The 14,766-nt window shown below is 45.1% G+C and overlaps 1 protein-coding gene across 4 annotated transcripts in view; it reads left to right on the top strand.

Annotated features, from left to right (window-relative positions):
* The window catches only part of Rnf152 (ring finger protein 152), a 75,356-nt gene that overhangs the window by 13,518 nt on the left and 47,072 nt on the right, over window positions 1-14,766 (top strand). Inside the window, exon 2 of one of the 4 annotated variants that reach the window (XM_087580516.1) lies at window positions 3,351-3,521. The gene's annotated coding sequence lies outside the window, so the exon portion shown is untranslated. 4 annotated transcript variants of the gene reach the window in all.

Here is a 14,766-nt window from a genome sequence, read left to right as displayed (position 1 = left end):
ATTCTGGAGATTTGACTCTAGTTCTTGTTGCCTGTGAGGACAACTCTCACACTATCACCTGGGCTATCTCCACAGCTCTCACCTATCCAAACCAGTGTGTACCATACTCAAAACTGGGATGACAGATTAGAAAGGGAAATTCCTTAAACGATGCCACACAGTTTGGTAAGGGTCAGAGCTCCATGTGAGCCTGTCTTTGGGAACAAATGTATATGGTTTGGGTTTTCTGTTTGCTTGAATCTCTCTGCTGTCGATTCGAGGGTCATCTTTGAAACACTTGGTGATAATTCTTTCCGGAGATTAACAGTAGCTTTCACTATTAGTTGAACGTTGACTGTGCTGGGCAGTTTTTGTGACGTCTGGTGGTTTGAGCTGTTTCTACAAGGCCCATTTTCTGAAGTCAATGTTTAACGTTGTGTCAAATATTCACTCAGATGCTGGGGCCTTTCTTGAATGCTGCACCCTCACTTGTGAGCAGAAAAGCATTTTTTACAACCCTCTTCTCTTCCTGCTGCTCCCATAGCAGGAAGAAGAGTGTCTTATCCTTTGACATCTGAGTTCCTTGATTCATGGAGCTTTCTTGTGTGCTGAGGAAGAGCTGTTGGGTGTACCTCCTAGAAGCTTAGTCCCAATGTCACCCATCTACAGTTGTTCTCCCAACTCCACCTGCAGAGTCACCTTCTTTCCTCTTGGACCTCTGCATAAGGTTGTCATTCCTGCTCCAGTGTGACTTCTGTGACTGGAGGGACCTTGGCGTGTTAAGGAGTTCAGCCGCCAGAGCACACAGGTTAATGAACAGCTAGGATGTGGGTTTGCTGCGATTGATGAGTGGGAAGTGGTGATGTACTTGGGTATGGGCTTGTGTGCGACTGCAACAGACACTGCTGAGATGCCCGCTGAACTCCCAACATTTCAACAGTGGAATTGGATACTTCTTTGTTGTGAGGACACGCAACAGCTGTGGGATGCTTAGTAACGCCCCTCATTCTACCCACTACGTGCTGTTGTGTCATCTCTAGACATTAGGAGATAAAATTACCTCCAGTTGACAAGCTCTGTAATGGACCCCCTTTCGAATCTACATAGAATATAGCAATTGTTTGCCATCGTGGGATAAATCCAGACATGAGACAAAGCTCAGAGGGGGACCGCTCTCACAATTCTCTCCCTCTGACTTACTGATGAGTTGTTAAGGGTCTAAGGAGTTTTTTGAGTCCCTAGTATCTGGTAGATGTTGGATGGAAGTAGCTTGAGTCCCCAAGTGACCATGTGGAACAGAAACCCTAATACTCAGCTGCTTAGAATGCAGTGTTGAGCAGGGATAAGCCAAGCTTGCTTGAGGCTCCTGAGATGGGGGCACTTGCATTGATGGTCCTCACATCCCCGACTAACCTTCCCTGGCACTTTGGATGAAGGGACCTAGCTGAAGCATCTGGATCAGCAGTTCAGGTATGAGGGAAGTAGGGATTCCAGCCATCATAGGACAAAGGTCAGAGTTTTCTGTTTGTTTTAGCCTATCAGTCTTCTTGCTGTAATTTTTATAATTTCCATGTTCTGTCTAAAGTTAAGATGTAAAATGAGTTTGTTATTTCTACCACTGTAATCATTTGAATCGGAGACTAGCCAGTACTGAAGTATATGGACTGAGTAAAAAGGTAATAAAGTACTGTTTACTGGCTGTTTTGATCTTGCCCTGTGTGTATAAGTCTGTAGCTTGCGATGGAGTTGAGACAGTTGTGGCAGTGTGCGTTTAATGTATTTTAACATTTTGGGGGAAGGGGAATAACAGATGTTGATGCCCTGCAGTTATGGCTGTTAACCACACCATTAATAAATGAATCCCTATCATATGAGCATCTTTGAAGCAGACTCTTCTGTACTAAGTCAAGCTAAATGATATGGATTAAAAATCCGGACCCAGAAGCTCGATTATCAGACTGAATTCATTGTACAGTTCCTAGATTCTTTTATAGCAATTATTTGTGTTTGTCTTTATATAGAATTACTGGCCAAAATATGTAAGTCAAATGGTTTCCTTGGGTGCCCATTGGATGACAACAATGGCCTGTTCATAGGAGACAATGGTTATTTGTGTCCCAGCCTTTTGGTTGCTGAAAGCTTTCTGTTTGCTTGACTCATGTGACTGCTCTGTGGCACAGGAGTCAGTCCATTCTACAGAGGCCACTCCAGTGCATTTTACCTTCCCCATCCGTCACGTCTTTGCCCGGCTACAGAGTCTTGACAAGACAGTGAAGTCTCTTTCTAGCAACAATTCTGCTAGAATTCAACCTACCCAATGCCTGTGTTTATCCATGGGAAACATTTCCACCACAGTGGAGTAAAAATAGCTAACAGCAGTGGTACCAGTTACATGTGAAGCTCTGTGTCTAAACGTCACAACAGTCCTACAGGGAAAGGTCGAAGGCTGTGCTAGGAGCACTGATGGACAAATGAGCGAAGTCAGGTGTAGAGGTTAAATAGGTCTCCTGTGGTCACAGAGTTGGTCTTAGACCCCGAAGGCATTAGCTGTGGAGTTGGTGCTGCTGTTGGAGAATGCTGTCCAGCCTCTTCGCTCTGTCCAGAGATCTGGAACTTCCTCTCTTTAACCGATACCTGTGTGTGGTGATTGAGGCATTCTTACTATTGCTGCTTCATTTACATGTGGGCGTGAGTTTCCTAACATGGCTGGTGCTTCTTGTGTTTATTTATTCATTCCATAACGTTTCTCGTCCGGAGGTCCAAAGTTAGCAGGGTGGTTTGGTTGTTTCATTGCAAATGCCAGGTGGAACTGGATGAAACGATGCCTGAGTTTGGGATGGTGCTGGGGGATGACTTCCTGCCAGAGGATCTGGGGAAGGCTTTGAGAAAAGGATGTATCAATATCCTTCTAAGACCCAGTTGTTGGGAGGTGGAGAAGGTGTTTCTGGGGCAGTGAGAAAATCAACAGCAGCAGGGAGACCGGAGAGGGTATGTCTTATCCACTGGAAGGCAAATGGTCCGAATGGCTGGAGCAGGGAGGATGCCGTAGAGATGTCTGAGAACTGAGGGGGATGGCTGGGGACAGGGCCTCCATACTTACTTGGCAAGAAGACATGTTTCGCATCAGGAGGAGGAAGTAAGCATGAAGTGGTTTACAGATGACAAATCCAACAGTGTTCCTCAAGAACTGAAGCACAGGTATGGAGATGAGGATAGTTGAGGCTCACAGAAAATACAGCGCTGGCCTGAGCTCAGGAGAGAGCAGCAAGTGCTGGTCAGGTGCATGAATGCCCCAGGTTTCAGGTGAAATTCATAGGGTTTTGGAGTATGGCCCAATGGTACGAAGCAGTTGAATAGATTTTTTTTTTCAGTCAGAGTTCCTGAATGAATGTTGCTGACAAATTCCAGTTAAGGACCAGATTTAGAGAAATCAACGTTGACCTTGGAAACACATTGGATAAAGAGGTCAGCTGGACTTGTGGGAATCCCATCTCTCAATGGCCACATGACTGGAGCTGAACCACATTGCCCACAGTGAAAAGGTATCCCCGGAAAGTTGTTCTTAGAAGGACACCGGTCAAAGGTCAGAACACTGACAGGAACAAAGGAGAAAATGTTTGTTGTTTCGTAGTTTTTTTAAGAGCATATTTACATGTACTGAAATGAATGATGCATGTTAAAGTTATAGATAGCTTAGTTTATATTTATTGCTTCCAAATTGATTATGATTTCTTCTGGAGCTAAACTACTTAAGATATTTTCTGCACTATGCATAAGATTAGTTCTTGTGGAAGCCTGCTTGGACCATAGGGGATTTGTTAACAGGTCGTCTTTCCACACAAACTGGTTAAGTCCCCAGACGACGCCTGAGGGTGCCTTCGGAGCCCTTTGCTCCTTATTCTCTATCTTATTCACATCTCTCTCCTCCCCCAGTTCTCTCTTTAGAGGCTCCTTCTGAATCCCTCTTGAGGTTCAGCTGCCTCCGCCACACTGCAGACTTTAGCATTGCCCTTCACACCCCAGCTGTTGACCAGGCAGTGACAGATGTGGGTTCTTTGAAGGTTGGGCCTGGCTGATACATTTGCACATCCCTGGCCATAACAGGTGCTTTACTGTTAAAAAGCATGAGGTACTGTATTTCTACCTAGTTTTAAATCTCCTTAAGGACTATAGTAATACCATGCTTTTTATTTTATTGTTTGTAATATTCCTTCACATTTCTTTAGATATTGTGTCTGCTGTGGTGCTGATTGATTGACGGTTATATCACCAAGAAAATCCTTTTTTTTTATATGCACTAATTATAGCATTCTAGCTGGATATGTAGTTAGAGGTATAATGTGTTGATTATTACCACTAGCTTAGTTAATGTGTTTACTACTTAAATGACATTGGTATGTGGACTTGCCTTCCTCTCCTGTGTGTGTGTGTGTGTGTGTGTGTGTGTGTGTGTGTGCGCGTGCGCATGATAGCAACTGAACCCAGGGCTTTAAGCTTGCTAAGTTGGCCCTCTATCAGTGAGTTGCTCCTTAAAACTAGCTTTTGCATAATCAAAGATTATTGTTAGGACTGTAAGAGCAGCAAATGTTGGTCTGGGAAGACAGGTCAGTCAGTAAAGTGTACTATGTGAGCATGAACCCCTGAGTCCCATCCCCAACATCCATGCAAAAAAATAGGTGATGTGACACTTGCTTTGAACTCCAGCATGGGGAGGTAGAGATGAGTAGCTGGGGTCCAAGGGTCAGCTAGTCTAGCTGAATCTGTAAGTTTCCAGCCAAGAGACACCCTGTCTCAAAAACATGGTGGATAGAGTCCTGAGAGCTGACACCTCAGGTTGACCTGTAGCCTTCCCAAACATGCACATGTCCATTCATGCAGACCCACAGCATATGTCCAACACACACACACACACACACACACACACACACACACACACGCACGCACGCACGCACGCACGCACGCACGCACGCACGCACACACACAGTTCAAATGGCAGTGGTAGTCCCAACCAGGTTTTAAATGCAGAGATTGAAAGTTTTGAATAAAAATTTAAGCAGTAAATGACTTTGATATTTGTACCTTTAGAAGTTAAAAAATAACTAACAGGCACCAAATCCCAAGCATTTGATGAAGCCCTCTAAGTATTTTCCACTTGGTTTATCTTAGTTATTTATAAGTAGTTTATCTATTTTTAAGTATTCTCATTAATTGAGAATTTCACACAATGTACTTTGGTCAGTTAACCCCCTATCCCACCTCCTTCCTGTGCACTATCCACTTCCCATACCAAACCAACTTTGAATTTTCTTCTTGATTTTGCCCCTATCATGTTCAGTTTATGTGGCCCAACTATTCTTGAGAGTGGGGCTTGCCCTGGAACATGGTCGGCCTAACAGACAACTAAAGGAAGCTGAGTTTCATGATATGAGGGAATGTAACTTCCTATGCCTTGTTTGGTTAATATCTCTGGGAAGTCTGTTCTTTTCTGCCAGGAAACAAGAGGAGAGTAGATATGGTGGAGAGGGTAGCTAGGAGAGGAACTAGGAGAGGGTGGGGGAACTGCAGTCAGAATTTATGAGAGAATAAATAAAAAAGAAATAATTAAACACTAAATAAAACTTCTACATATAAAAGGGGAGAAAAAGGAAAGGAAAGCAAACTGACTTTGCCCATTCCAGAAGTTACCAGATGCTAATAGCTCCCCAGCCAGTAATGGGATTTCGTGCCCACCTCTGCGTCAGCACACACTGGGAGTTTGTCTGGCTTGAGCTTGCACCGATCTTGTGCAACTGATCTGTTGTGTGCATTTCCTTGGTGTTATCCACCACCTCTGGCTCTTGAAATTTTTCTGTCCTCTCCTCTGTGAAGATCCCTGAGCCTCATGAGGTGGAGTGTGTGCAGACCGTTTAGGGCAAAGCACTCCACGCTCATTTATTCTCTGGACTTCGATCAGTCAAAGGTCTGTGGTAACTGCTGTGTACTGAGAGGAGCAGGTAGAAGGCACAGCAATTGCTCTGATTGTTCTAGAAAGTGGGAAAACCAAGTCTGGAAGCCCCGAATCACACCTGGAGCAGCACCAATGTGTTATCTGTTATTACGATAGCTCAGTGTTTGTAGTAGTGGGGTTAGGGAACTTGCCGTGCAAACATGAGAATTTGAGTGTGGAACCCAGCATCCACCTAAAATGTTGGGTGTGGTGGCACAGACTTGTAATCCTAGCACTGGGATGGAAAAGACCAGTGGGTCCTGGGGACTTCTTGGGCAAGCAGCCAATCGTCAGTGAACTCCATGTTCAGTGAGAAACTCCATCTCAAAAATGAGTAAAGTATAGAGGAAGATATGCATGCCGATCTCTGGCCTCTCTATGTGTGCATGTGTGTGCACATGCACGCACACACACACACACACACACACACACACACACACACACACACACATTCATATGAAGTTTAGAGCAATTGTTGAAAAGAGCCCATGAAATGGAATGCTCTGCGAAACAAAAAAAGCTAGCCATAATCTTTACAAATTGTTTATCCATTACGGAGATGAGTTAAAAATGGGATCCTCAGAAATCTGAGGATTTTTTTTTAACCAGCCAGTCTTTGATCTAGTAATAATAGAGTTGTAATTAATTATCTTGCTGTGGCTCTTTGGTTTCTACACCAGAAATTCATCTGGAAATTATAGTGCAAAAAATAGCTGCTGGAGACATGATGGCAGTAATTACATCAACGACGTGATTGTGGAAGAACGATGAGGAGGTTATTTAGAGGGAAGTCCGCTTCAGTGCAGTAGCGAAAACCTGAATGCTGGGAGAGCTGGAGAGGGAATACGCTCAATTCTGCACTTCTGAGACATGAAGGGGCGGGGTTTCATGAATGTCTGAGAGACTGAAATTTGGATTGGCCAGGCTTAACTCAGCGTTCTCTTTTTATCTTTTTATTGACATCACTGGGTTCCTTAGCTCTGATATTGAGTTTTGATCAAATATTGTTAGTCTCTGGAGCGTCTGCACTGACCAAGGTATGACTTCGGCCTTCGGCTTTCCTGCTCTTCTGTACACTGTGATCTCCCTTACCAAAAGGCTAACGTGCTGAGAACGTTAAGAAGGCAGGCTGTCTATAATTCCTAGGCACATTGTTGCTCTTTACAACAGTTGAGAAAGCCTGAGACAGGAAGGGCTAACTTGGTAGATCAAGGACGCGGCGGGCCTCAGGTGAACTTTGAATTGTTTCTCGGAGAACAAGACATTCTATTACTGGTTCAGGAGTCCAGCCTGACCATCTGGTGGTTCAGCTTCGCAGGTCACTAGCCAGATCGCTACCTTGCAGGCTGGTGGCTGGCACCATGAGGTTTTATCCTGACTTCAGTTCGGTCCCCAGAATCCATGAGTCTATGGTGGCATGCTCCTGTAATCTCAGCATCGGGAAGGTAGAGGCAGGTGGACCAAGGAACCTCATTAGTCTCCAAGACTGAATAAATACTCAAGCTCCAGATCCCAATGAGAGACCCTGTCTCAAAAAACTAGACAGAGAGGACCTGAAGCTGACCTCTGACCTCGACATCCATGCACACTTTGGGACACACAGATACACACAATTCTTATTCATGTATTGTAGACAAGATAACATGGTTTATGATCCTGATGGGTTGAGTGCCTTCTCTGCCTCTTATCAACCCTGTGGGCCTGGCAAGCTACTCAGCCTTGATTAGGCTGGCAGAGCCTACCTGGGAGCCCAAGGCATGGCTATCACAAAGATTGGAGGTGTGGAGCTTCTCAAGATGCCTCGGCTGTGTGACTTAGTTCTCAGACTGATAGTCCAAGGTAGGAGGCGGGACAGGTCTGGGAAAAATGTAATGATGATCATGGTAGATGGAAAAATGGCAAACACTGATTCCCAGCTCAGTTTCTTTGTAGTTTTCTGTCCATGATCCCCATGCTGGAATAATAGTGGCCCATGTGAAGTGTAATCCTCACTTCTGTGAAGCCGCCATATTTCTACAGGTAAGATAAACTATGTACAAATTCTGACTTGGTTAAGGGTAAGGGCGTGGCAAGGCAGAGGAGCCTCAAAAGGAAACAGGAACACCCAAAAAGGTCAAAGATCAGCCATCGGGTGTCCCCATCCTGTCCCCATGGGCAGTTTTGCCTGGGCCACAGTCAGCTCCTTTTCATTGAGCTTGAGGTGAGGTATACAGGGTGTGGTAGGAAAATGAGGCCTGGACTCCATCTCTTTCTTGGTTAACTTTAAAAGAGACCCTCATCTTCATTCCTCATACTAAGAGAGAAAAAGTGTGGCTTGCAGCAAAACCTAAAGAGGGCAGAGTGTGGCCCGGGATGGGTTTCATGGAATTAAAGAGATCTGAAGGTTTTTCATAAGGTAAAGACATTTGGGGAGTGAGAAGACAGGTTTGGTTTCCCACCCCCTATTTTTTTCTGGGTTGAAAGAAAACTTGAGCAAGCCTGAGCTTAGAGTTTAATGAATAAATGAATAAATAAGGAACTAAAGAAGAAAATGTGGGAGATAAGACATGGAATGTCTCATGCTGCGCCTGTGTATATTGACAATGCAAAAGCTCTATCTTGGAATGCCATGGGCAATAAACCTGCTCCCCTTTCAAATGAGGGCCACGCCACAGCCATAGCAGAATCTGTTCACTGAAGTTTCTGTGCCACACACTTCAGTACCTTTGTCACCACAAGCAGAATATTGATGACAAAGGATGCATCAAATAACATTTCCATTCTTTCAAAGATTTCTTTCCAAGACAGTGATGTTTGGAAGACAAGGAATACCTTCCTAGGCATCATAAGGTCCATGGTGGTGATTCGGTGGACTTGCTCAACTCTTCTCCATGTACTGAGCTCAGTGAATGAACCTAAGTGGGCCTGAGAGACAGCTCAGTGCTCAGAGCACTGGCTGCCCTCACAGATGGTGGAGTTTGGCTCCCAGAATCTGGATAGTGACTCACACATGCTTGTAACCGGGAGATCCAATGCCCTCCTCTGGTCTCTGCAGATACTGTGTACACGTGATAAGCATGCAGGTAAACAGGCCTGCACGCGTGTGCGTGCGCGGGCATGCACACGCACACACACACACACACACCCATGAATAGAAATAACATTAAAACAGAAAGGAAAATAAAGCACTTTTATTCAGTTCTAAATGTCCTGGCTCTTGTGGTATCCTGTCCAAAACCTTCTCACCTGTGAACCTTTTGTCTTCAGGCCCTTAGGCTGAGCCAATGGATACGTGCACGCAGAGGTATTTGGCGCTTTAGTGGCTTGTTTGAGCTCCTGAGGATGGTGCTTTTCTATGTGGAGGGGAACGTGTGCGTGTATGGGCATGAGCGTGAACGAATGCATGCACCTGAGAGTTCTTGATGCTAAGCTTCCACACCTTCCATTGAAGGTGTGAGCAGGAAGTAGAACAATGCAAATTAGTTTCTACCTTACTGGAAAGTGGGACTCTTGAGTCCTAGGGATTCTACATTTAGTTGCTCCCAGTGACAGGGTCTGGTCAAGTGAAGACATGGTGTCTCTGGGTCACGTTTGTTCAGAATAGGAGTCATTTTTTCAACACCTCCCCCAAAGAGATCTTTACTGGAGACCAGTAGCACTCAGGTTCTTTCCGAGTATGGCTAGAAGGTGGATGCTGACACCTTTGGGCTCTACCTAGCTGCTATTAGGGAGAGCTTGTGTCTAAAAAAGAAAAAGTGGTAAGCAGGGAGGATGCTGAATATCAACTCAAAGCCTCACATGCAACTGCATTCCTCTACACATGCAGCAGAACTACCACATAGCACATACACACATGCATATACCTGTATACATACACATACCATCTATATGCACAGGAGATGGCGAAGATTGGGTTGGACTTTAGCTCATCCTACTGAAAAGGAAAGCTAGAAAATTTGTAGAATGCCCAAGATTACCTGTAACATGCCAGCGTGCTGCAACTTTTCCTAAACCTCAACTATCTATGAAAATACCTGTGTTTCTACAAGGCGCCCTCAGTTTGAGACCCCACTGGAGAGGGGCTCCTGAGAGCTCACTGCTGTGAAGCATGTGGCTACTGTGGGCCTCGTCATGAAGTTGCCTTTGCCACCCTGTTGCTGTTGTGTTGATAGCTTCCCTGTGTACTGGACTCTGCAGCATGTCTGCTGTGCTTTTAGAATTTTTCCTTCACTTAGGACTTCGTAGTTCCTTCTTGAGCCTGTGCCTGCTGGACCTAGTAGCCCCGGTGGCTGCCTAGAGGCTCTGTAGGGTCAACTGAGAAGCAACTGGGCCAGACCTAACTAATGTGTCTTGTTCTCTGAGCTAGTTCTGGACAAAGGAAATTGTTCTTGAAACTTTGACTAAACCAGGAGGAAAGAAGTATTCAAGGCTGAAAAAGTGGTTTCTCCTGGAAGAAATGCCCTTGCATGCCAGCCTTGCAGTCAGCAGCTTGTCCTGTCACCTTGGAATGTGTTGTGTCCACCATGTTAAGTCTTAAAAGGGTGAACAAAATTGGTCCTTTAGCTAGCATATTAGTGTAGGGTTAAATTGGCACCATAGTGGAGTTGACTTACAATGTGAAATGTGTGTATTTATACCACAGTGGAGTTTCTCAGAAATCTCATGCACAGGATAGATGTGGTCAGTTGTCGGGGATCTCAGAGCCACATTTTACACTTTTAATGATGACTCTGAGCTTCAGTTCCATCTTGCCTCGCCTACTGCATTGCCAAATCTATCTGGACTTGTTTGGTGCCAAGTTCAGTTCAGGATCATGTCTGCAATTGACAGTCTGAGCCCCATGAAATCTAGTCTGCTTTACACACAGCTCACCCCTTGACTGACAGTTGCATGGGGGTGAACATACACCAGTCTTAAAGGGTGAAGCATTCCCTTAAGTGAAAAATGTCTTGGTTTACTTCAATTTTTTTTGGTTTATTTTATTTTTATCTGTATTTGTACACATCTGTGTGAGTGTAGGTATATGTGTATGTGAGCACATGTGTGTGAGTGCCCACAGAGGCTAGAGGACAGGGCCAGATCCTCTGGATTTGGAGTTCCATTTCTTGTGAGCTGTCACATGTGGGCCCTGTGCAGGAGCAGCAGGTGGTAATGACTAAGCCCCATCTCCAGGCTGCTGAATTCCTTTCCATTCTCTTTGCTCCCTCCTCCCTTCTCATCCCAGGGAGCAGCAAGAAAACCAAGTTGAAGATGTGTTTGTGTTGGAATTCCTAATCTCCACATGGAAAACTGTCCATTTTAAGTGCCACACAGGGCAAGATGGCTCAGAGCTTGCCGTGAAGCAGCTTGGGTTCAGTCTTGGGTTCTCATGTTGATCTGGCCTTCACACATCTGCATTGTACATGATGTTGTTGATGATGATGATTAATGTACTAAATAAATAAATCATCCTGGAGAGACTTGCTTGCCCAACCCAGCATTCCTTGAGGTCTAGACAATGCTCAAATGGCTGTCATATTTGATGCTTTGACAGAGTCCTTTGAAAGTCTTCATGTCTTCATAAGCTCCTTCCCACCTCCCACAGCTACTCACAGGGGCTTGTCATTTTAGGACATGCTGCTAAATGTACATTGTGGTTTTGCTCTTGTTTCAAGCGTCCCTGATTTGTCATTGTGCATTCTTAGTGGCAAGGGATGGACCATCTCAGTCTGGCACTGCAAAGCAGCAGGTGGGACAGAGGACAGATGGTAGGAAAAGTCAAGAGCTACTGCTTTGGGGAAGGTCGTACTCAGGGTCACTTATGACAGCAGGAAATGGTGAACGGTGAATAGGGGATGGATTGAGCACTGTAGGAGCATAGTAGGAGAGGGGCTATCTGAGGGGTCCTTGTGGGCCTGTAAATGGGGTCCAAGAGCCAGCATGGGCAAGCATGTTGTGAAAGCTGCAGTGGGGTGAGGCCAGTGGAGGGCCATAGGTTGGAGGTGGGAGCCAGTTAAAGAGCATGACAAGGCATCAGAGGGTTCGAGCACAGGGAGTCTTGGCTTTGTACTTGCTTGCTCTGTGCAGGCATTTTGTTTTTAAAGAAGCCTGGCATGAAAAGCCTGGGGGACAAAGCCACGCCCCCTGAGGGCTGCCTGGCTCTGCCTGCAGCAGTAGACAGGGTGGCTGGAGTTGGGAAGAGCTTGCAGCCAGGAACCTGGTGTGTATAGCTTTCGTGGGGATGGACAGAGTTTTCTGGGTGATGGGTCCCTGCTCTCTGGGGAGGAGGGTCACTCTCACTACTGTTCTTCTGCCCCTGCCTAGGCTGTGAAACCCCTAATGGCATAAAAACAGAACTGGGTAGTGTTAGGAGGCTTGGTGACATTTCGGAAGCATCACACAGGGTTTTGGAAACATGACTCTAGTAGTGCCCATTGATCAAATAGAGGGATATGTCATTGAACCCCAGTTGGCCCGCCTTCCCTGCCAATTAAGAGGAAATTGCCATATTCTTAGTTTTAGGAAGGCTTTATATAGGTTTTTTTTCTGAGATTGGGACAGATAACATGGCAATTTTGCCTTGGTCTTAAAACTCCATTAGGTGTTATGTCTAAACTATATTTAGAAAAACTCTTTTTTGAAGGACAAGTGAGTTAACCCATAGTGAATGTCTTTCTGGCAATAGAGGCTAAGCACTAAATTCCATAAGGGAATGGGAACTGCTGGCAGGGGATTATGGAGAACTTAGGCTGTTTGCAAAGCAATTGAACAAAGTATATAAAAGCGATGGAGTGGGGGGTGAGTAACTTTCTTTTCCTGCCGACCAGGTTTGTCACATGGATTAGTAATTTAGATAGAACAGCCATGAATCACTGCTTAGAATTTCAGATTTAATTTTGTCCTTGAAGCCATTTTCTTCCAATTCTTGAGGTGGAGTTATCGTTAATGAATTAAACATTATAAAGCCCAGAGCAGGACTAATTCATTTTGAAATAAGTAGACATTTAAATCTGAAAAAGAAAACTTAACGTTTTTATTCCAGTGGTGTTTAATATTTGCAAGCTGACACAGTGTGGAGAATGGTTGTAGTTTCCCATTGTGGTTCAGGGTCACCATGGCGTGTGTGCTGGAAACTTAGCCATGGGGCTGAGGGAATGCTATCATAAGACATGTATATGTGGTCTTAGCCTTCCAATTCCTGTCATAGGATTCCTAAATCTCTGTGATTTTCTGATCAATTTGTGGGAGAAGGAAAGGAGGGAGTGAGGGAGAGAGGGAGAGAATGCATATGTGTGTGCATGGGTAAGCATGCATGTGAATGCATGTAGAGCCCAGGAGTCAACCTCAGGTGTCACTCCTCATGTACCACCAATCTTGTTTTTTGAGACAGTGCTTCTTACTAGCCTGAGACTCAACAAGTAGGTTAAGGCAGCTGGCCTTGAGCCCCAGAAGTCTGGCTGTTATATAGCTCTCCGTAGTGCTGGGGTCATATAACAATTGATTGAGAAAGATATCTCCACAATCTCCAAGAGGATGTTGCTGAGAAGCCTGGCCTTTGTCTTATGATATAGGGTGAGAGAAGAGCCTTTTATCACTCCTCCCTATTCACCTGAACTTTTGGCCAGTAAGGTTGCCTTTGGTGGACTCTCAAGTGGCCTGAGGATAGAGTGGATCTTCAGAGGAACTACCATGCTGTCTAAACTTAGGAAGTCTCAGCTTCATTCTGGATTTGCTGGGAAAAAGAGAAGGTCTGAAAACTGGGTCAATTTCCCAATGCATATTCATTTGGCCATATAAAGGAATTTCCCTGAATGTCACAGTTGTTCTCATTAAAGAGCTTTCAGTTGGTGAATGTGTCACAGTTGTCGAGGGTAATGCTTAGGGTGGATAAGGTCCTAGGTGTCCCTCACCTGCATACCCTGTCTTGTGTGTTTCCTCCATTTGATTAATCTGTATTAATCCTTTATAATAATACAGTAGCAATAGCCCTTCCTTGAGCTCTGTGAGCCACTGTCAAGAAAATTACTGAAATAGCAAAGAGAGTTCTAGGAACCTTGAGTCAGAGGTAGGTGTGCACAGAAACCTTTAATCAGCATCTATAGTGGAGACAGCTTTGTGGGTCTTAACTTCCACAGTTGAATTGAACTACCAGATACCCTATCAGTGTCCAAAGGCTGAAGAATTGGCATGTTGATGGTGTGACGTGGGTTTGGAACTATCCACTAGCGCTGATGAGTTCCTCAGTAGGTAGACAGCTAAAGACAATGACTGCTCCTCCCTCACCATCCATCAGTACCCAGCTCTTCAATGAGAACAACTGTGACGTTCAGAGTAGTTCCCTTATATGGGCTCTTCCTTGATCCATGGTTGACTATTGACAGGCCCAACTTGTTGTAGGCTTGTTGCAGGCAGCCCCAGTTCTGTGAGGCCATGACATTGCCTTTCTCTTTCTCTTCTGGCTTTTACATCCTTTCTGTCCCCTCTTTCACTGTGATTCCTGAGTCTTGGGGGGCCCCGGGGGCGTGTATAAATGTCCTGATCAGGGTGGAATCCTCAAACCTCTCTTATTCTTAGCACCTGAGTAGGCATGCATCGACATTCATCTGGGAGAGAAGTCTTTCTCATTGAGCCCTTTATTATTTCCAGCCGTTTCAGCCCTGCCAGTCCTACTCTGCCCAGGGCTGCCAGTGGCCCCAAAATCTTTATAATCATTGCTTTAGGAAGGAGTCATCTGATCCCCAGATGGCCTTGGCTATCAAAGGTCCATTCTCAGCACTCACAAATAATTAACATAAAATGTCTGTAGAAGCATCCGTGCATGGTATCTACAGCAAGGGACCCAG

This window comes from Rattus norvegicus, chromosome 13 (genome assembly GCF_021556685.1).
Source record: "Rattus norvegicus strain SHRSP/BbbUtx chromosome 13, alternate assembly SHRSP_T2T, whole genome shotgun sequence".
NCBI lineage: Eukaryota > Metazoa > Chordata > Mammalia > Rodentia > Muridae > Rattus > Rattus norvegicus.
Note: the sequence above shows the minus strand (reverse complement) of the source record. Positions and strands in the feature narration are given on the sequence as shown.